The sequence below is a fragment of the Phyllostomus discolor genome, chromosome 5 (genome assembly GCF_004126475.2).
Source record: "Phyllostomus discolor isolate MPI-MPIP mPhyDis1 chromosome 5, mPhyDis1.pri.v3, whole genome shotgun sequence".
Lineage (NCBI taxonomy): Eukaryota > Metazoa > Chordata > Mammalia > Chiroptera > Phyllostomidae > Phyllostomus > Phyllostomus discolor.
Genome location: NC_040907.2, coordinates 141,613,780 through 141,637,162, shown reverse-complemented (window position 1 = coordinate 141,637,162; position 23,383 = coordinate 141,613,780). Strand labels below are relative to the sequence as shown.

General features: G+C 37.8%; 1 protein-coding gene and 1 long non-coding RNA gene across 4 annotated transcripts in view; one reads left to right on the top strand and one right to left on the bottom strand.

The window, feature by feature from the left end:
• The window catches only part of PRKG1 (protein kinase cGMP-dependent 1), a 1,342,121-nt gene that overhangs the window by 345,123 nt on the left and 973,615 nt on the right, over positions 1-23,383 (top strand). The gene's annotated exons all lie outside the window — the stretch shown is intronic.
• On the bottom strand, positions 7,778-21,535 carry LOC118500976. The gene is made up of 3 exons (XR_004903550.1): positions 21,525-21,535; positions 11,358-11,360; positions 7,778-7,960 (listed from the first exon to the last, which is right to left on the bottom strand). It is a non-coding gene; the product is annotated as an uncharacterized LOC118500976 (long non-coding RNA).

Here is a 23,383-nt window from a genome sequence, read left to right as displayed (position 1 = left end):
TTGGCTTTGCCTGGAGATTTATTTATTTCATTTAGGATGGATGATTAATTTGGAATCCTCTTCATAAGGCGTTATATTATTTCTGATGGGCCTCTGGATTCTATTACTGGTATTTAAACAACAGTGTCCTGTTGAGGTAGTAGCAGCTGGCTTAGCCCATGGAAAAACTGTTGTTGCATCTTTTATTTTTACTTTTTTGGAATTTCCTGAAAATGATAGGACAATGAAAAGTGACGAGCTCTTCGGTATTTTTTTTTTCTGTTGGAACAGCTTGTTCAGATTCTTTGAGCAGTTTCAAGTGTGTGTGTGTGTGTGTGTGTGTGTGTGTGTGTACATTCTTGTGTCCAAATTTTCCTCCTGTTCTCTAGAAAAGGATTTTGATGCTTGATAATAGTTTTCTGAGTTCAACAGCATACTTGTCTTCTACTTTCAGTCAGGCCACTTTCAACAGAATCATTTCATACTTAGAGAGTCTCTTTAGTCTCCTAGCTACCTACTGTAGGTAGACTAGATGAGCATTATAATTACTCTCACTTTATAGATGAAAAATCTGTAGACAGAGGAATAAGTTGGCAAATGAGTCTAAACAGGAAGTCACTTTTCTGGCTTTATATAGGGCATGTTCACAGGACCCCAAGAGATTTAAAATATTATATTTATGTGCCAACACTCCTAAGAGACTGTCCATTGTCCTTGAGCCATGCTGAGATGTGAGTGAGCCTGACTCTTCTTCAGTTTGGTCCAGGATCCCATGCAAACATTGAGTTGCACTGTCTGACCCAATGTTCCAACCAAGAGTCTACTTGCCAGTTCTAAGCATCATCTGTACTTTTCCATGCTGGTGGATTTGCCATTTCTAAGCATGTTCTATACCCTTCCTTGCTGATGGGTTTGCCTATCCTACATCACACATCCTCTTACCTACCCTCAAATCCTAACTACCTTCAGGCCTAACTCACATGTTAACTCCTCTCTTAAGTCTTTCCCTACCCTAGCAACTGATATTTTAATTCTCTCCTATGCTTCCATGACACTCTTTTCCTTCATTTCACATGACCTTTCATATTCTCTATTGTATGATGGTTATTTTCTGCACAATTTTTCTTGCACATTAACTTATAATTTCAGATTGTTTCTGTATCCTGCACAGCACTCACCATACATACTGTATAAACCCCAAGTAGGGGGCTGACAAATATTTGTTGACATGAGGATAAGTTGTCTACCAGGAATGGAATCACATCGATAGTTTTCATTTAAAGTGTCTTCAACTTAAACACACAACTGGGAAAATAGTCTTATTTTAGTTTTTCAGTGGTCTATCTTCTGATTTTAATTATACTTGCTCACATGCATACTTTGTGATTCTTTTTTTAAACGTACCATTATTATGATAAGTAACTAGCCTGTCAGGAATGTGCCCATTACCAAAGATGGAGCCACAAAAGTGCTTTAAGTTTTCTCCAGTGAGGATTAAAACAAAAGACCGATCTTAATGACAAAAATATGCTCCCAAAGCTTAGCTCACTGAGCTGCACAGGGCACCCTACAGTCAAAAGCAGAGACAAGCTTCGAGCTTGAGTGTGTGTCCAGTTTTTCTCTAGATGCAGCCAGAAATATGGACAGACCTCTGCCCTGGCTGGGTGGCTTCTCTGGTTGGAGTGTCGTCCCATACACCAGAAGGCTCTGGGTTAGATCCCTTGTTGGGGTGCATAGAGGAGGCAACCCATCTGGGTTTCTCTTTCATACTGATGTTTTTTCTGTCTCCCTTCTCTCTCTCCTTTCTCTCTCTAAAACCAGTAAACATGCACTTGGGCGAGGATTAAAAAAATTGACTGACCTTTGCCTTGATTTTTGTGGCACTTTTATTTTTTGACTCTGAAAATAGCCTCTTAAATTGACAGCAGCTTTTTCTAAGCTGAAACTCAAATTCAATTGTGTCTTTTTGGCAGGATTTCACTAATTGAGACAGGGAAATGATCCGTTTTTTACAAAATAAATGAAATTGGAAGCCAAGTGCTAGCACGTCAGTTCACATGATGGAGAGAGCCTATATATATGCATTTTGCCCTGGATATGAGAAATTTCACTTTTCTCACTAGAAAATATGAATCAAATTTGTTATTTTCTTACAACAGTTATGGTTTAGAAGTTTTGAGTCATGTTTATTATTGAATATTTCTGAGTGATCATATGAAGGAGTTGCTATTATGTATCCTCTGTTTTGTAAGTTAAACCATTCTGATTTTAGTTGCTAGAGTCTGAACCCTGCAAGTCAGAGTGTAGAAATTGGCAAAGACACAGTGACTAGGCAGAAGCAATTATGTTACAGGTCATTAATATCTATTCTCGGCTTCATAATATTCTTGAGGCTGCCAGTTTTCTCAAAAGGGAAGATATTATCTTGATTAGTTCTCAGCTATTTCCCTTCTCCCCATGTTAGTGTTTCAGTTTCCTCCTGCCCTGAAAGAAGAATGCAGAGGTGCCCAGGGCAGCTCTTATTCACCGAATCTCTAATTACTCACCCTGGTGATTGGAATGAAAAGAAAGGATGTGGGCTCATCCCTAGCATCACTTCCTGCTTTGGCTCTGGGTGTCCCTCAGGCCATCTCTGAGCAGATAACATTTATCTTCACCTGGCTTTTCTTCTCAGAGGCGAGGATTTGGCTTTCACATAGTCATCCTAGAGATCTGCTGGAATGCACCCAGTTGCTGGTAGGCACCAGGACTGCTCTGAAAGGTGTGCAACTTTGTTTTCTCCCAAATATCAGTCACATTTGTCTGTGACACCTCCAAGCCTCCCAACTGTTTTAAGCACCTAAAGTGACTGGATCTTATTCATGCAGTCTAATCAACTCATCATCATTCATGTAGTAGGAACACAAGGCTTGTTGAATGGATTTGAAATTCCATTAGAACAAAATTCAATTTTCATTGTCTTTCCGCTTCCCAAAGTTTTTATTATCTTGGTAAATAAGAATTTAAATATACAGTCCCCCCTTATCCACAGTTTTGCTTTCCACAATTTCAGTTACCTGTGGCGAGACTTTACCCAGTGATATTATATAGAAAATTCCAGAAATAAACAATTTATAAGTTTTAAATTGTGTGCCATTCAGAGTAGCATGACGAAATCTTGCACTGTCCCCCTATGCCAGTGGGACATGGATCACTGCGTTGCCCAGCCACTCCAGGTCTTCGTCCCTCAGCAGCCATCCCAGTGCCGGACGGAGCGTTGTTGTATCTCAGTGCTTGTGTTCAGCTGCCCCAAAGAGCAAGAGCTGCAATGCTGGCATTCAAATATGCCAAAGAGAAACCATAAAGTATGTTTTTTTTAAGTGAAAAGCTGAAAGTTGTCAATGAGGAAAGAAAAGAAGTCATATGCTGAGGTTACGATAACCTAGAAGATCAGAACAAATCTTCTATCCATGAAATTGTGAAGAAAAGTGAAGAAATCTCTGCTGGCTTTACTGTCACACCTCAAACTGCAAAAGTTACAGCCACAGTGTGTGATACGTGCTTATTTGAGACGGAAAAAGCATTACATCTATGGGCAGAAGAGAATGAATGGAAATCATGTTCCAGTTGAGGACAACGTGGTGCAACAGAAAGCATGAGCCTATACAAAGGCTACAACAAGGGATTCCCTGAAACGAGTGACCTCATTCATACATCTTTGATTACAGTATATTATTACAATTGTCCTATGTTATTATTCGTTATTGTCATTTGTCTTTGACTCTACCTTATGTATAAATTAAACTTTATCATATGTATATAGAAAGACATGGTATTTGGTACTGTCTGCAACTTTAGGCATCCACTGGGGGTTTTGGAATCTGTCCTTTGTGAATAAGGGGCAACTACCACATTTTATTGTTTTCTTTACTAAAGCAGTACATGACATAATTTTTCACATCAGGACTTAACTGGGAGGAAAATAAGCTGACCAGAGTTTGTGCATATGGAGTTCCTATATATGTAGATGATGAAAGAATAATATGGGACATTGTTTAATTGGTACAAGACATGTGATACTAGTCACAAGCAATATGGTAATTCAGAGATAGTCAAATTGTTATGTTGTAGGAAAGTTTGGAAGGTATCAGTGTGATTACTACTGAAGTACAAGGTTCTGGGGCTTATGCTACATTCAATTCTAATTCTTCCTAAGTCAACCTGAACTGAGGACCCAGCCAACACAGACCCATTGTTACCAACTGGCATGCAGGAATGGATTTCTTAGAAAAATGTGCAGACTCCTTTCTGCAGCCTTAAGGATGAGGAAAGGGTCTACAAGTTTGGAAATAAGAGAAGCCACTTGTTTCCTTGAATAGTGAAAAACGGGACTTCAGAAAGCCAAGGGCTTAGTGGAGTTTTGCTTTAGGAAGGTACCGGAAGGGAATAGGTCAGATTTGAAGAACAGAGGAAGGGATGGAGGAAGATCAGGGCCTGGCCTGGGGCCGGGGCAATGAGATTTTTGCTGCCTCAGCTTTAGACATGCTCCACCAGTGATGTCTTTTACATGCGTTGGTATTTTGACATTTTGGGAAATACTCCTAGAATTTTATATCCTTCTCACTACTTGCCTCAAAGGGAATAGGATTGTCATGTGGAACATTAGGAAAGGAATGGAAAATTTTGGTTTTTCTTAAAACATCCATGATATATTCACTTCAGGTTTCTGTGTTTATATGGAAGAGAGAAACAGAAAGATATTGTTTTGACTAGTGTTGGCAAACTGACGAAAGCTATTTTCTGTCTGAAATGTTTTTCTTTGCTGCTGTGAAGGGTGCAGAAGTACATTCCCCACTGGTTTAAAAATGTGCAGATATGCATTGACCTTGTCTCATAGCTGAATTGCCAGCCTCATCTCACTTACATTGTAATCTGTGCCCCCAGGCATTTATGGGACTGCCCAGTCTTAAATCCAGTGAATAGATGAGTATTTGAAATAAACATGATTTTAGTTGAAGCCTTGTAGTTTTCACCTGCTTTTTTTAAAAAGGACTGTACAAGTACATGAACTTTTGGCCCATGAAAAGACCATGTTTATTGCCTAATTCATATTCTTGTTGCAATGGTTATTAACACAACCGATTACTAATTAGAACTATTCCCGGTAGTTGAAAAAGTAGCATGGGTATAATTTTTTATTTGTCTTATTTTCTTAGAATATTATTCTTCCTGAATTTTATCTTTGTAGGCCTAGCTAATGATCACAAAGAACAGCTCAACATTAATGAAGCAAGACAGCAAAAAAGAAAAACAGTATCCAAAATTTTGGACTAGTACTACTTCATTCTTTATAAGTCTTTTCAAAAGGGACTGAAGTGTTCTCTAAGAACCATTCCCACTTCCCTCAGATTCCCCCTGGACATATTAAGGTGCAATTTTCATTGAACTTGAGGCAGTTGAAGTGACTAGTCATACGTATTACTTTTCTTGGACTTCATTGCTTGGGAACAGTAGAAGCAGACCCTAACTCTTTCAAATCCTAGTTCCTTTGTGGTATAATGTTTAAAACCTCTTCATTAGCCCTTTTTAATACATCATGAAAATTTTTCTTTCAAAAATAAATGAATAGTTATATATGTCTTTTTAGGAGTGAGATTTTGCAAAAGACAGAGGAAGTATTTCATATACAATAACCACTCGTTTGGAATTACTCACTGTTAAGCAGATGTCAGAAGAAGTTGTAATATGTTAAACAGCCATGCCTGGTGAAGTCACTGTTGTAATTAGGTTGAAACTAATGCATAATCCTTTAAAAATAATATTTCCATGAAGATGACAGCTTATTTTTAAAAGGACTTGAACTGAACCTGCCATTGTTTGGATTATTGATTTTTGTGACTTGTGTGTGTGTGTGTGTGTGTGTGTGTGTGTGAGAGAGAGAGAGAGAGAGAGAGGGAAAGGAAGATAGTGGTGAGAGGAGAACACTTTAAGAAACTGCAAGAATAAGTGCCAGAATAGAGAGTTGTTTTTTTTCATCCATTATTTGAGGGAATGCTTCCAGTATTTTGAAGGTATATCCCTCATATGTACAGAGGAAAGGATGGCCGAAGGGTCTGTGGTTCTCATTCAGGATAGGATTTTTTATTATTTTATAAACAAAAAGAATAAAGCATAGTATGTCTTTTTCATAGTGAGATATTATAGTTAAAATTTTTACAACAAAGTTCAAAGAATTTTTTAGAGAAACTAAAGCATGTAGAATTATTTCTGATGTTGAAAAATGGGGTGTTAGTATTATTACCCCCAACAACCCTTTAAAACATACAGTATAGGTGATATAAATTATTTAATAACCTCATCAAAAAGCTTCAAGATGGACAAAGGAGCATCTGAAAATAATTATTCTACCATGGTTTCATAACTCATGCCAATTTGTTCCTTCTATGATGTTTATTCCATGATATTCCAGTGTCATGGTGGAAATATACCTAGTCTATGGTCCTCAAAGAATGAGGTTAGCAGTATGAATTAGCTTTTAATTGGTCCCACTGTTTTTCTGTACTGGTCAGGATGGATCAGGTATTGGTGCAGAAAAGGAAGGAAGAAGGTACAGAAGGAAAGAAGGAAGGCAGGAAATAGGAAGGAATGAATGAAGGAAGGGAAAGAAAGAAAAACAGAAAGAAAGAAAAAAGGGAGGAAGGAAGGAAGACAGAAAGAAAGGAAGAAAGAAAAAGAGAAGGACTTTCAAAATGTCAGCAAATTAACTGAGTGAACATTTATTTCTCAATTGCATTACGTGTCTGGCATGGACTGGCAGGGGGCCTCTGCCCAGTAGCAGCCCACGGGAACCCGCACTGATGGGGCTCCATCCTGGCACATGTCTCCAAATCACCACTAGAGGGAAAATGAAGGGTCACGATTTGCTCTTTGAAATCTTCTGCCTTTAAGTGACAAATGTCATTTGTACACTCATCTCATTGGCCAAAACAAGTCACAGATCCACATCCAACATCAAAGGATGGAAGCTAACCCTACCTTGTTCCAACACAGAGGAAAACCAAAATCATTGTGACTAGTCGAACTGAGAGCTACCCTCAAATTCCATATCCTGCTAATTAATGAAGTCATGTTTGAAGAAGGAATCCACTAAGCGTATTTTGAATAATTGAAAAATGAGGACTTTTTCTTTAATCATGAATTAGCCTTTGCTAGTTTGATGATAAATTTCAAGTGATTACAACTACCACTTATGAAACTGTTAAATTATAACCCTTCAGCATTGTTGGAAACAAAAGAAAGCTGGTCATCATGAAGGTCAGACACAGCTTTTTTGTTTTGTTTTGTTTTGTTTTGTTTATGAGGAGCAAAAACTGGTGTTGAAATTAAATGACAAGAGACTTAGGTTTGTAGGGAGAAGAAGAGTGGCTTTGAGCTGCTCTCAGGGACTTTTGCAGAAGGAAGGGATGAGGGAGGGAGAGAGGGAGGGGAAAATACTGGCGTTCTCTTATTGATGGGAAGAGGTAAGAAGTTGTTGGTCAAAAAGGGATGGAAATCATATTCTTGTTTACAAAGCATTCATTGATCAGAATTATACCCCTCTCTTTTTTCTTACTCCTGCTCTCTTTCCTTCCTCCCCTTCTTCCTTCTCCTTCTTTCACCAATATAACGAATATTTACCAGCCTACTATTGTAGATTTAGAATATAGGATTGGCAATCCTACCTATATAGGGCTTACAGTCTAATATGTATGCTGGTGATAGGTGTATGTGCAAAACATAAAGCAGAACAAGAAAATACATAGTCCTGCCAAGCACCACCTTATATAAGGCATTTAGTGAAGATTTCTCTAGAGGCATAACATTTAAGGAGAGACAATATTGTGAGGAAACGAGCCTTGAAATTACACGAGGAAGAGCTTTCAGACAAAGGAAACAGTAAGTGCCAAAGCCTGAGCTAGAACTCTGTCAGTATGCTATCTGATGCTGGACTTCCAGAGATGCACTTGTTCAGTGCACATTTGGGGGATGAATGAGTGAACAAATGAGTGAATACATACCCCATCTTCAAGGAATTCACGGTCTAGCAGGGAGTAGAGGCCTTACTAAAAATAGCTACACTTGGCAACAATGTTGTCACATTCAGTGCTGTTCCATGTAGTACCGCTATACACCAGGCACAGGGCTAGGGTCTTTACGTAAGTGATCTGACTCAGTTTAGAAAGTGGCACCGGGGGCATACACTATACAATTGTTCCCATTATATGAACAGAAAAGCAAGACAGATACCCTAGTATAACTGTTAAGTATTTGGACTCTGGAGCCAGGTTGCGTGGATTGGAGGAATAGTTCTTTCATTCATCAGTCCTGTGTCCTGTGACATTAAACAAGTTGCTTAACATCCTTGTTCTTGGGTTCCCTCATCTGTAAACATTCAATGGGTTTAACACTTCCAGAAGGTTAGTGTGAGGACTGCACGGATCAACATACGTGGGATGCTTAGAGCAGTGCCTGGCACTGTAGAGCTCTGAGCCTTGTCATAGTCCTCATCATTTTCAAATGTCTGTAAGAACTAACTGCTTGAGAATGTCATAGAAGGCTTCACAGATATGATATTTGAGCTGGGAAATGCACGGAAACATGGGAATTCTAAATGGGGAAAAGGACTTATTCAAAGTGTGTGTGTGTGTGTGTGAGAGAGAGAGAGAGAGAGAGAGAGAGAGAGAGAGAGAGAAATATTTTTTAGAAAGTTGTTTTTTCTTTTCTAAAAATTTAATCTTTGTTGTACATTGTTCCATTACTATTTAGTCCCCTTATACACCCTCCCCCCAGCAGTCACCACATTGTTGTCCATGCCCATGAGTCCTTTTTCCTTTTTGCTCAGTCACTCTAAGCCCCGCCCCTGACTAGCTGTCATCTGCTCTCACTCTATGAGTCTGAGTCAGGAAGTTTTAAGAAATATATATTTAGTAGTAAAATGTCTTTTTGCTGAATATAAGATTATTGTAATATATCTTCCTTCTCATTCCCAAAAATGCTTCTAGACTCACAACTTGTAGATATGAGAAATAAATCATTGTCATTTTCTCTCTTATGAGATAAAAAAATAAACTGAGGACACTTTAGCTTTTATTTTCATTCACAAAAGAAAGTGATGTCATGTGCAGATAGTAACATTGAGTGGGCAGTGGTGACAATTAAGACTTAATATTCACTGAGGACATTCAATTCAACTGTGTAGAGTTGTGTGTGGATGGATATGTATGTACATTTGTGTTAGTTTTTCTTTTACATAATCTGTTACTGAATCACAGTGGTAATGCCTCCTTTAATAGGCATAAACATTAGACCTGGAATATTTCCTGGATTTGTATGAGAGAAGGAAATGGTACACTTTTCACACATAGGAAATTTTCACATATCTTCTCAGGATCTTAATAAATTATTCTCTTTGGAGGTACCTGAGATATGTTAAGAGCCCATTACTTTATGGAGCTGAGACTTACCTTTCAGGTGAACTCTTGAGGTAGTACAGGCTTGTTCTGAATTGCTGGCATGATCACTAGGCTCAGGAATTGTGTCTGAAATTTCATGCAGTAATAAAAATGAAAATGACATGATGACGGCAACAGAAAGCTCAAACCTGATGTGGCAACTAGGTGAATAGTTACCTTCATGCTAAGGACCTAAAAATTTAAATGGCATGCTTGTTCACATAAAATTTGGTATAGAAAAAAATTCCTGATGAAGTAAGAAAACAAAATGTATCACTCCTTCTGTGTTAATAATACACGTGCAAGTAGATGATTATAAAACGGGAGAGCCGGAGGAGACCAGAACAAACACTGTGAGGATATCGGATGACCAGCATTTTTATATACTAGAATTCAGTATCTATTTTGAGAATGTAACACATTGTTTCCATTTATAATTACATAAATAAAATGCCTATACCTACAGTCTTTCTATGAGTTAGGAATAATTTTCTGTGGTATAAATTGGCACCTCTGTTTCTGGCCTTCACTCTGGGCTCATGCAGATGGCTGTTAGAAGCATGATTTATTATTTACATAAATTGATTCTCTCTTCACTCCTTGCAGTTGTGTGAATTCAGACCTGATTATGAATGGTGCAGGCACAGCAAGTAAAATGGGAGGTTTAAGTCTTTTAACATTTGAATTTTTTAAATAAAGTGATTTCTAAGGATTGCTTGGGAGTTGCTTTTTTAAAGGATAATAAATTTCTTATTTCTTTCAAATCCTTCCTTTTTCCAAACCTCAGGTCTTATAAGTGATTAAAATCTCATAATTCACTTGTACCTTTCAAGAGCCATTTTAGGAATTGCAGTGATTCCTGTTTATATATTTTATGTTGTAAATGAACTGTGATACCGATTTATATTGTTAAATGTGTGAATTTAAGAAGTCATATATTTCCTGGCCAGATTAATGCAGTATCCTCTGTACCCATGATGTGCTGGTTTTGAATGTTACACTAGAGGCCCTGAGAAGTAAGGTACGGTATATTTGAGTATGGCATTTTTCATAACAAAAAATTGATCTTAAGCACAGATCCTTGCTTTGGTGACATTGACGTCTTTAAGGAGAGTGCATGACTTCTTCATTCTCACCATCTGTGGTTCATACAGTGTCTTCAGCTATGATGAGATCATAGTTGGGCAAGATGGAATTTCCTTGTTTAAATGTTCTCATCGGTTTTTCCCACACAAAGTTTACAATGACTAGTATATTATGAAGTATATTTTCATTATAGTTCATGTATTTGCAAATATACAGTACTCACTTAAAGCCAAGATTAGTGGTGATGTTTGTAACTGCTTATAAAACTTAAATATCAGTGTATAATATCATTTCATTTTATGAAATAATGGCTTGCTTTTTTATGTGTATGTTGTATTATACATTCTTATGACAAAGATATTATTTCTAACAGTATTTAGGGACTCAAGCCTAATTAATGAAAATTTTACAACAATTCCTGGCACATAATGTGTTCAATAAATGCCCAAGGACAGAAGGGAGGCAAGAAGGAAGGAAAAGAGCAAAGGGCTCAGCAGCTAGAATGTTCAGACACTGTGGTGGCTTCTCAGGCAACTCTGAGTTCTCTAGGGTCTCCGTTTCCTGATCTGTAAAATGGAATTGTTTTGATTAAATGTGATAAAGTAGTTATCACATTACTATTATATGCTTAATAATTTTCCAGATATTTTTCAAATTACTTTAAGGCATTTAAAATTCTTATTGCATAAGTAGTATGGTTAGTGAAGAATTTTATCTATGAATGCAGGCTATTGATTTTTAAAGACCAGTAGCGAATACATTTCCACACTATAGTTTACATTGAACATAAATTATTTTTTCTTTGACTTTAAAGGCACATACTGTCTAGCTTATTTCACTTAGCATAATGCTTGTCTAGTTCCTGTCTAGTTCCTAATGCTGTCACAAAGGGTAGAAGCTCCTTCTTTCTTTCTGCAAGGTGGTGAGGAACAAATACCATATGATCTCACCTTTAAGTGGAACCTAACCAACAAAACAAACAAGCAAGCAAAATATAACCAGAGACAATGAAATTAAGAATAATCTGACAGTAACCAGAAGAGAGGGGAGATGAGAGGGGTAATGGGGGCTGGGAGGAAGGGCTTTTAGGAACAACTATAAAGGACACATGGACAAAACCAAGAGGGGTGGAAGCAAAGGAGGGAGGTGGAGATGGCTGGGGTGGCGGGGGAATGATGGGGGTTAAATGCAGACAACTGTACTTGAACAATAAAAAATAATTTTAAAAAAAGGTACATACCAATTTTTCAACATGTGTTTATCAGATGAGCATCATTTATGTTGTTGACACTGGCCTCAAAACTGGGGTTGGGTCGTTAAGTGTTCTTCTAGAATGACAAACCAGCAAACAGAGAGTATGCTATAGGATGATGATGCTTTCGTTTTGAATGAGATACTGTGGAAGGGGCATCTATGGAAACAGGCATGGGTGAAAGAATTGAAGTAAGAAATGAGTGAGTGGACATCTAAGGTTTTTTGTAGATAATGAAATTTGGGTTGGATTTTTATGGTAGGCAGAATTTCTACGAATTATCTCCAAGATTCCATGCCTGATCTAACGAAATTAAGTTCTTAAGAGCAGAAACTTTCGCCAGCTCCAGGCAGAAGAGGGAAGCATAGAGGAGCATAGAGAGAATTGAAATGTGCAATTGTTGGTTTGAAGATGGAGGGGGCGATGTAAAATGGAATGCAGGTGCCTGCAGGAGCTGAGCAAGGTCCCCAGCTGAGCTGGGGACCTCAGTCCTACAGATACGAGGAACTGAATTCTGCCCAGAACCTGAATGAGGTAGGGGGTAGATTCTTTATCAGAGATTCCTCAGGCAGGACCCCAGCTTGGCCACCTTGATGTTGGTCCTGTGAGAGCTGGAGCAAAGAGCCTAGTGAAACCCACATGGGTGTCTGACCTATAGAAATTATGAAATAAAATTGGGTTGGCCAAAAAGTTTGTTTGGTTTTCTCCATAAGATGGCTCTAGTAGTAGTGCTCAATTGTCTTTAACTTTATTCAAAACAATTTTGTTAGATTGTATTGTGTGACAACTGTCATATCAATGTGCATTTTTAAAAAATCAACATTGGTGAATTTTTGTGTAGTCATTTTAATATTGAAGATAGAAGAAGGTATGCAACATTTTCAGCATGTTATGCTTTATTATTTCAAGAAAGGTAAAAATGTACCTGAAATGCAACAAAAGATTTGTGCAGTGTATGGAGAAAGTACTGTGACTGATCAAACATGTCAAAAGTGTTTTTGAAGTTTCTGCTGGATATTTCTTACTGGATGATGCTCCACAGTAGGGTAGGAGCATCAAGAAACCAGTCAAGGTTGATAGCAATCAATCAAGACACTAATTGAGAACAATCAACTTCATACCACACAGGAGATAGCTGACATAGTCAAAATAGCCAAGTCAATAAAGTTACTGGTGAAGATGAAAATTGTGTCTTTCGTTTTATGGAGAAATCTAAACAGATGTTTTGGCCACCCCAACATGTGGGTGTGGTTTTCAGCCATTAAGTTGTATCGGTTTGTTACACAGCAATAGAAAGCTGATATAATTTTGGAGGATGTGTTTTAAAGAGGTAGCCAGGTGAAGACAAAAATGGGGAGGCCAATTAAAAGCTAGTGGAAAAATATAACAGAAGTCAAAAAGACAAAACAAATGCTGAAAATCCTGGCATATTACGCCACCCTTGGGGACAGTCATTATTCATATACCCAGAGCTGTGGAATACAGGCTGCATATGGTACATAGATGAACAGCAGTTACTCACAGTCTGGATTGGCTGAATAATAAAATGGCTAATGTTCTTTAGAAGGTAAAAATTATTATTCAGTCTACTCTAAGGTCCTGTGTTTGTGTTGGGAAGGTTAGTTTCAGTGAGGTTAGAATAATGTACATTGAATAAAAGACTAGTAAAAGTTGGTTCTGATTAAATAAGAGAGTAATTTTAAGCTTGGGAAGAGGAAATAATTTAAACTAAAATTTAAAATAAAATTGCAGAAAGAAGATGAAGGCATATTGGAAGGGAGTGTTGTTTTTTTTGTAGTGAGACTTCAGTGGAAATTAGTCATAGTATTTGTAGATCAGATGCTTAGTTTCCATATGTTTTACTCTGCACTTGGTTATTAAGTTTAGTACCTTTCTCACATGATGCGGGAAAAGGTATTTGTTTGTTTGTTTATTTCCTTGCCAGAGGACATTTTTTCATTGCTTTTAGAGAGATTAGGAGGGAGAGAAGAAGAGCAAGAGGGAAACATCAATGCAAGAGAGAAGCATCAATCGGTTGCCTCCTGTACATGCCCAGACTAGGGACCCTACATGCTCGGATCGGTGAATGAACCTGTAACCTTTCACTTACAGGATGATGCTCCAACTGAGTAAGCCACACCAGCCAGGGCAGAAAGCGCATTTTAACAAAAATGGATTTTTTTCTGAAACAGAGGATACACTAGCTTTGCTAGGGCTAACTCAAATCAGTATACTTTGGCCACATATAATTTGCTTTTCAGTTTTCATATCTTTTTAAAAATGTCATACATATTTTGTGTAACTCACCATCTAGTTCTTTACTGAATGATATCTTGAAAAGGGAAGGACTGTTCTGCTCTGATATATCTTTATAAAACAGTCTCTCATATCGCACCAAGAGCAAATGCTTTAAAATTCTCTAGTGACTAAATGGGATTTAAATTATTGCTATGTTATTATGTCAGCCAGCCATCTAGGTCTATGGCATCAAAATACATTTATTTAAAATGTGGACAATTTAATTAAAATGAATCATTCAGTTCTCTGTGTATAAATTCTGAAAATTATAAAATAAAATGACTAGCCACTCACTTGGTTAGTAGTAAATGTTATGTGATGTGTGTAAATGTGGCTTAGGGACCAGTGTTTCTCTGTGGTTGCTTGGTTTACAGCTTCGGCCTCCATGGTAATTCCAGTGAGTCAATACAGTATTCTGAAAAAGAAAAGTAGATGGGTGAAAATAAACCATTTTTTTACCCCATGTTTTCTGCAGTATTTAACTTGAAAATTGAGTCCCGTCTTTTTATGTAGGCAAATAGTAAGCTGTAAACATTCCTTTCAATGAGGTAACAACAGTGAAAGGAAGACAATTATGTCTAAACAAAGGCAAGCAGCAGAGGCAGAACATTATAGAAGAGAAGTGAATTCAAATGTACTTTTCTTCCACTTCACATCTTACCTCCAAAGTTTCCTATGGAAAATTGGATTGTATGGGCAAACAGAGGGACAATTCACTCCCACCTTCACACCTCTTTCTGAAGACCAACATTAATTCAAAACAAAGGTGTTTTTGATCAAAGTTGTAGGTCTGCTTTTTTTTTCCAGCAGAATGATAATAAAACTTGATTTCCAAGTTGAGCATTAATTAATGTTATTTCCCTTTATCTTGGTGGTCTAATTGGTTCAAACACTCTGGCATTAACTCTCGGGGAATTTTCTAACTATGCTTTTGGTCAGAAATGTTTAATTGATTTCCACTCTGACCTTTCCATAGATGTTCTGACCCTTTTGTAGAAAACTTTTTTGGTTTATTTCTTTAATAAGGTTGAGAAATCTTGCTTAATCTTTGTGTTTGATAAATAACATTTGCCCTCAGTTTATAGACTGGATTTAGAAATAACACTGAGAAATTCACAAAAGGAATCATATGGTTTCATGTACTAGAAATAAAAATTATAATCCAGGAGTAGTTTATGCATCTAATGTTACCTGGCTACCATATGTATGAAAATTTCATGAGAAGAGGTCAGACAGTAGAATTTAAGGTATTTGTCCCCACATATCCCTAAAATTAGGAAATACTGCTAAATTTCCTAAATTCTGCAATTTAACTGATTGTGTTTCAAGCAACCTCGGAAAATATAGAACATTTTTTAAAACTTATAAAGCAGTTGAAACTGATTTTTTATATCATGAAAAATATGTGCCAGGCATAAAGATACAATTAAGAGGAAAATATAAGTGGGAGGAAGGCTCAACACAGGGACGATGGTGGATGTCCCTCCAGGTGTCGCCTTAAAGCCATACAATTCAGTTTCTCTCTATGCGTCTCTGGCATTCTCTGAGCCAGGGATCCTTCTCTGGATCCCAGTGGTTGGTTGTGATTATCTGATTGAATCCTGATAGAGATTAGGACAGTGACAGTATAAAATGGAAAGCAGGTTGAATAAACTGCACAACTAAAAACACAGGCTATTTTTCATGGAAAAGGGAGGGTAAGTCAGGGGCTAGAACTGAGATCCAATGAGAATTTATTCCAGGTGGAAGTAAAAATTAAAGGACTTGCCACATTTTCCTGGTTGGATTTCATGATTATTATGGACCAGTGATATCTGTATACTTCTTATTGTCCTCGCCCCTTTTGAACAGGAATGTCTGTAGTGGTTTTCCCATGCCTGTCCCACCATGCGTGTTATGGGGGAGCAGAACCCTTGTCTTTTTACTTCATTTGGCTTTTGGTCAAGAGAACTGTACTCGAGGAGCTGTACTTAAGGAGCATCATCCACACCTGGATTTGATGTAGATGAGATTCTGGACTTTGGGCTGTTGAGACTGTGTAATGGGATAAGACTTGGCTGGCTTTGGGAGGGGATGGGTGTATTTTGCACTGGGAGAGATGTGCGTTGCTGGGGCCAGCATGCTGGCTATGGTGTAGCCATCTTTCACTAGGGCCCCAGTGATTCTTCCCCCTGCATTCACAGCCCTCTGTAGTCCCTTCCCTCTACATACCAGGTCTGTGTGACCAATAGGAAAAGGCAGCAGTAAAGTTATGCCACTTCTGATATTTAAAATAAAATAAAATAAAATATAAGCTCCATGGGGATAGAACATGTCTTTGTCTGTTAACATTGGTTAATGTCTATCTTTGATACCCCAATGGATATTCCATGTGGGTAAAAGCCTTATGTGTTCTGGTTTACCACATGGTTAGCACTATGCCTGGGGCATATTAATAGTCATTCCCAAGTATCTTTATATAAATGTAAACATTTTTATATGGGATATTACCATGCATAATAAAAGTTGTCTTTTTATTCAAAATATCATAAATATGTATCATGTTACATACATTTTTATAACTATAGTTTTAATGGTCATGTTATTTGAGGGGCTATTTCCATTCTTTACCTTGTTAGTATAATAAAAACTGTGCCTCAAGAAAGGCATCATAGTTTCATATTACACAATTATTTTCTAATGAAAAATCCTTAGAAGCAGAACTGATGAATAAAAGTACATTGGTTCACAAATACAGTGCAAATATTCTACTGAGGGGAAATTGCAGCAGTTGCTGGTGCCTAGCTATAGACTTAATATAGTTAATTAATTGTTTTCCTTTGTATACACTGGTACGGCAAGGGGACCTGAGGGAAACAGTGTTTTGATTAGGAGCGGGTGTTGATAATTGCCCCTACCAGCTCGTCCAGCAAAAGTTTATCTTTGGATAAAAAGAAGGAAACATTAAAGACACATACGCTGGAGAGGGGCATCAGGGAAAATTGCAAAAAAAAAGGCACTGTTGAGGAAGACAGAAAATAAACTGTGTCTTGCAGTTTTGCAAAGGTCTGCTGTTGCCTTCATCTAGACCTATTTTTTTTATTGTTGTTCAAGTATAGTTGTCTCCATTTCCCCCTCCACCCTCTGCCCCACCCAGCTAGACCTATTTCCAAGTGTGTCAGATTTAGACACTTACGGGAGGAGTTAGCATGTTTGGTGAGATGTTGTGGATTTCAGGTTCTTGTAGCTCTTAATTCAGGTGTCATCAGCCTCATCATTATAATCACTGAAGAGTCAGGAGAAGGATCGACCCTTAATTCCAGAGCCTGAGTGTCAGGCAGAGTCTTTCAGGGAAGTGGGTTCTACCCTCAGGATCTCTTCAGCCTTGTCTCCTTCATTCACTTCTCTTTGACAGCAAAGTTATTATTGTCTAGCAATGGATATGTATCGCTCAGAGATTTGGCAGATAGTATTTCCAGACATCAAACTATTTGCATTTGTGCCTGAGAAATTTTCCCCAGGTGGTATAATATTTTATATGTTGGTATGATTGAGAAGGTTATTATATATGTAAGAACAAATTTGCCTTCATTTAATTTTCCACCTACAGAACTTCCTACACATTCAGAGACTGCATTACAGGTATTTAGAAGGGTGCAACCTCCTATGTAAAACCCAAGGCCTATATCACTGTTATGTTCATTCAGAGAATAGGACAGAAGAAGCCCATGTACCTGTGAAACTATAGAGAGGGTTGAGGCGGGCAGAAATTGGTGCAGTGCAATCATCCAACTGGAAACAATCTATGAAAACATCTTCCCCACCGTCCACCCCACAAGAAGCCATAAAATCAGTGTTGGAAATTAGAATAGGAAAAGAGAACTTTGATTTGCAATGCATATAAAATATGTACACTAAATTTTAAATTGCAATAAATATAGTTTTATCATGAAAAGCTACTAGGTAATATTTGTTTAGTGATTTGCTTGTTTAAATTCCTCATAGCAAAGGTAAATATATTTTAGCATACTTTGCTTTTAAAATCTTTTGAGATCTTTGCCATTTCTAAAGTAGAGAATGGTTTTTTCATCTTTTATTAATTTATGATACATATAATATGTAATAATATTACAAAAACAACATGTATGTATTTTCTCTGCAGGTTTGGGGTTGCTTTTAAAGTGAATGCCTCTATAAGCTTTCTTAAATCTCTTTATTTAAAAAAATAGCTAGTTTGAGAAAAGTTTTAGGTATATTGCATAGAATTCACAGAATACAGGAGCATTGCTAGAAAACAAATTGGTAACTTTTTTAATTTTGAAAGAAAAGAGTCAGAGAACAAAATAGATTTCCTCATTGATAAATAACTAACTGAAGTTGATTCTGGCATATGGGGCAGATTTTTAGAAAATGAAAAGTTAATCACTAAGACTCAGAGTAGGTTCATTATTATCACATTATGCAGTTAAACTTTACTTTTTATGAATTAGTTACTTAACTGATAGATTACTGGAATGTTGTTGAAATTGCATATCAGGATTTTAGCAAGATGTGCATCAAAATGACCTATGAATCCTTATCAGTGGGGGGAGGGTTGTGAACTGAGTGATCATTCCATTAGGTGTGTATTTGGCTGCCTGAGTCTTTCCTTTAGCAATGTTAATGACAACTCCGTGGAAATTCCATGTGATTCAGACTGGATACACAGCGTGGGCCAAAAGTAGGTTTACAGTTGTGGGTTTGCAAAACAGAGTTTTTTCTTGTATTATTATTTACTAATTATTATTTTCCATATGAACAACTGTAAACCTATTTTTGCCCCACTCTGTACTTATTAATAAATTCAAAGAGAAATTTAATGAATACTAATAAAATTTGAGGATATTAGAAGCTGGGATGATTAATCATAACTTGCATAAGAACAGAGTTCCAAAAAGAACTCAACAAAGCTAAATGATAAAAGATAAAGCTTAAGAAGAATGTGTACTTATTTAATATTTTTGACTAGTAAATGTGGAAGGGGAAATAAATCAAATCTGAAAGTTACCAGAAGTAGACATAGGACTAATAGATAGAAGTTTTTCAGGAAAATATATTCTGAGTCAGTGGAACAAAGAAATGACTAGCATTTATAACTTTCTGAGATTGAAATGGATTGTCCTAGGTGGTACCCAACAAGGTGTTCCAGTAACAACTGGGGAAGCTCAGGGACCACTGGGCGAGCCCTGGTAAGTCTTCTCCACTAGGCATTTAGCATCATTAATATTCTTTAATGATAATAAGGGAACTCGCTGCCCTTGGAATCTAACAGGGTTTTATTTTTAACTCTTTTGACATTTCTTCCTGTGTAATATATTTATTTGTATCTATATCTTATCTACTTTAAATTCTTTGAGAACTTGTTCTTTGACTTGTTAATCATCCACATGACTTTTAGTACCTAGCATAATATCTTATACATCACAAATTGAAATTATGAGTAAGTAAATAAATAAATAAATTTTATAATATATTTTCTTCCATTGGAATCAGGAAATCCTAAGGCCTTGAGGATACTGTGTGTACCCTGTATTATCTTTTGGAGGGCAGTATCTTATAGTATGGATGTCCCCTGCTAGGTGAGTACCATTCTAGGAACCCATCTGTATCAGTGTACCAACTGGTGTTGTTGTGAGAGGCTGTGCTCAACTTCAATGAGTTTTTTTTGAAGACTGTCCATGTGTTTGCCCATTTTATGATGAGGATTTCCAAGGGTACCAGCCCACTGGTGTGCTGAGTGTTCAGAAGTTTGTTTTTTTTAACCATTATTATTACTATTATTGTTATATAATTTTGTGTTGTTTTGTTTTTATTTTAATTGTTGTTCAAGTACAGTTTTCTGTCTTTTATTTCCATCCCAGCCCACCCCCTAGCCATCCCCACCTCCCTCCCATTTCCACCCCCCCCCCCCCGTTTTTGTCCATGTGTCCTTTATACTTGTTCCTATAAACCCTTCCCCTTTTCCCCTGAAATTCCCTCCCCTCTCCTCTCTGGTCACTGTCAGCCTGTCCTCTATTTCAGTGTCTTTGGTTATATTTTGCTTGTTTGTTTGTTTTGTTATTTAGGTTCCCATTTGTTCAGAAGTTTTTGACCCAAAACAGCATGACTCCTGTGCCCCACCCTCCCTATTCACCAGATCTTGCTCTGAGTAACTTTTTTGTTGTTTCCCTGAATGGAAAAAGTCTTCAAAGGGAAACATTTCTACCCATGTGGAAGAGGTGAAACAAAAAACAGCAGAAACACTAAAAGGCATCAAAATTGATGAGTTCAAAGCTTTTTTGAGCAGTAGAAAAAATGTCGCAATAGGTGTATTGCAACAGATGTACAGTGCTTTGAAGGTGACTGCAGTTTAAACATGTAAGAATAAATACACAAATTTTTTATAAATAAATTTGAGATTTGGGGATTTTGTGCAACCACCCCCCTTAAATAACAGGATTACACATTAGGACTTCAGGTGTTCTTGTTCCTTTTTTGGGTGGTTGCACATTGAATTTATTATTTTCTTCTGGATATATCCAAATTACCTTGTTTAACATTATTTATTAGAGGCAACCTGGTAATCACCGTGAAAGGAGAAAACACATAGATGATTTTCTTGGGGACAAAAACTGTGGTTTATTCATGTTCCAAATGCCTAGTGTTCAAAAAATGTTGAATTGCTCCTTGACTCTCCATTCGGATTTGGTTTTAAAAGATGAGCTGGAGCTCTGTAGTGCGGAATGGTGTTTCATCTGGCGAATGCAGTAGGAGCTGGAGGATGTGGCACATCACTGTGATCAGGCGGAGTGTCTGTGTAACTGGGGCCTAAGCTGTGGTGGGCAAGAGGGAGTAGGACAAGTGGTACAAAGGTGGTTGTGATCACAGCTGAGACTATCTAGAAATGACCTTGAGAGCTGTGCTAAAGAATGCAATCTGGGGCCTGAAGACCCTGGAAACTGAATTTATCTTATGGCCACCTCTCATGGCTGTTCAACTTTAGGACAACTCTAAACCCTTGTGAACGTTTTCTGTCATTGGATAATAGTCTTCAGAGACTGCAGGAGGGAAGCATTTGAGTGGTATCCAAAGTGACCTAAATGCTGGGTGTTTGGGTTAGAGGCCCCGAGGCACCACGTGTTGATGTCACAGTTGTATTCTCGGGCACGGAGGCTAGCGTCCCAGATGTTTGTGCATACAGTTTATGTCTGGGGCATTCTTTCAGATGTTCAGTGGTCTGAGATGACCACAGTCAGCTAAGAAGTTATGTTATTGTATGTGCCCTCTGGAAACTTGACTTTGCAGTGAAATCTTAATGCTTAGAAGTCTCAGAGAGGCTGAGGTTATGGGGATAGTTACAGAGTCTCTTTTCTGAATCAGCTGCCACACCGTTTTGGCCTAAGTGAATTCTTCCCCAAAAGAATGCTGCCCCAAGTGGCTACTTGTACTGCTTATGTAGTTGGTTAATTTTAAATTGATGCCAGTATTTGCTGCTTACTTGATTTGGAAATCTCTCTACTTTAACTCTTTGTGTATATTGCTGTCCCCTGATGGTTATGGTGATACTTTTCACTATAGCTTCAGATTTAACAATATCATTTAAGTAAACTGCTTTTTGAGGAAGAGTGGAAGAAAAAGAGTGAGTGTGTATGCATTGGGTGTGGTTCAATTGTATTTCTGTTTCATGTACTGATGAGCATTGCTGCTGGGAGCTAAATAATCACAGCCTCACCTGCTGCCATTTGATTTATACCTTCCTAAAAATCTTTTGATGGCTCCCATTTTACTAAAGGTAATGTTTCTTCCCAGACTCACAAGGCTCTCCAGGCGCTGTGTCCTACTAACACTTTCTCCACCCCTGTGTTAGAACCGCGTGGGCCTTTGTTCAGTCCTGGGAACTTGCACTGTTTCCTCTCACCATGGCCTTTACACACACTCTTCTCTGCCTAGAACAGAATGTGATTTCCTTCCTCCCTCCTCTAGTCACTCTGCCTGTCCTCCGGATTTCAACACAGCCAGCATTAACTGGAGGAATCCTGTTCTGAGCCCTTGCATATGTCAAATCCTATTATGAGCCCGTAGATCACTGATATGACTTTACTTGTCAATTACTGTTAGGCACTGCATAATGATGTTTTAGCCAATGACAGACTGCATATATGGTGGTGGCCCCATAAGATTATAACAGAATTGAAAATTTCCCTTTGCCTAATGATGTTATTGCCATCATGATGTCATACCATGACACATCACTCCCAGGTTTGTGGTGGTGCTGGTGCAAACTCACCTGCTGCCTGGCCAGTTGTGTAAAAGCACAGCACATCCAATTATGTATAGTATGTAACACTCAATAGTAATGATAAGTGAATTCTACTAGTTTACGTATCTTCTATACTATTTATCATTATCTTACAGTGTATTCTTTCTACTTATAAACAGTAGTTTGCTACAAAACAGTGTGTCAGGTTACTCTGGCAGCACCCTCATATATCTTGTGTTTATCAAGTCCCTTGATTGCATTTTGTCTTGTGCTTGATTGAATCTTGTGTTGCTTTATAAATTTAGTGCAGCTCTGTGTACAGTGCTTATAAAGTCACTCGGTAAAGCCCTAGGCCTTCATGTGTACTCACCACTCACTCACCCACCCAGAGCAGCTTCCAGCCCTGCAGGCTCTTTTCTTGGCGAGAGTCCTGCAGAGGCACACCATTTTTTATAATTTATACTGTATCTACTTCATGTTTAGATACACAAGTATTTGCTACTTTTTAAAATTACCTACTGAATTTGGTACAGTAGCATTCTGTACAGGCTTGTAGCCTGGGAGCAATAGGCTATACTGCTCTAGGTGTGTGTAAGTGTGCTCTGCGATGTTCATACAATGATGAAATTGCCTAATGATGGTTTCTCAGTCCACATCCCTGTTGTTAAGCAGCACATGATTGTATAACTTCATGTTAATTTTTATGATGATTTGGTTAATGTCTTAATTTTCAACTAAAATGTACTGCAGCTCCCTAGTGGTCTAGAGGTTAGAATTCAGTACTCTCAGCTAAAATGTAGAAATCCTGTCAATCTTGTTAACCATGGGTCTCAGTGGCATAGAACCATGATTAGCAGAGAATAGGTGCTCAATTATTTTTTAATAAATAAATAAATGAGCTCTGGCTGGTGTGGCTCAGTAGATTGAGTTCCGACCAGTGAACCAAAGGGTCACCAGTTGGATTTCCAGTCAGAGCACATGCCTAGGTTGTGGCCAGGTCCACAGTATGGGGCACGTGAGAGGCAACCACACATTGATGTT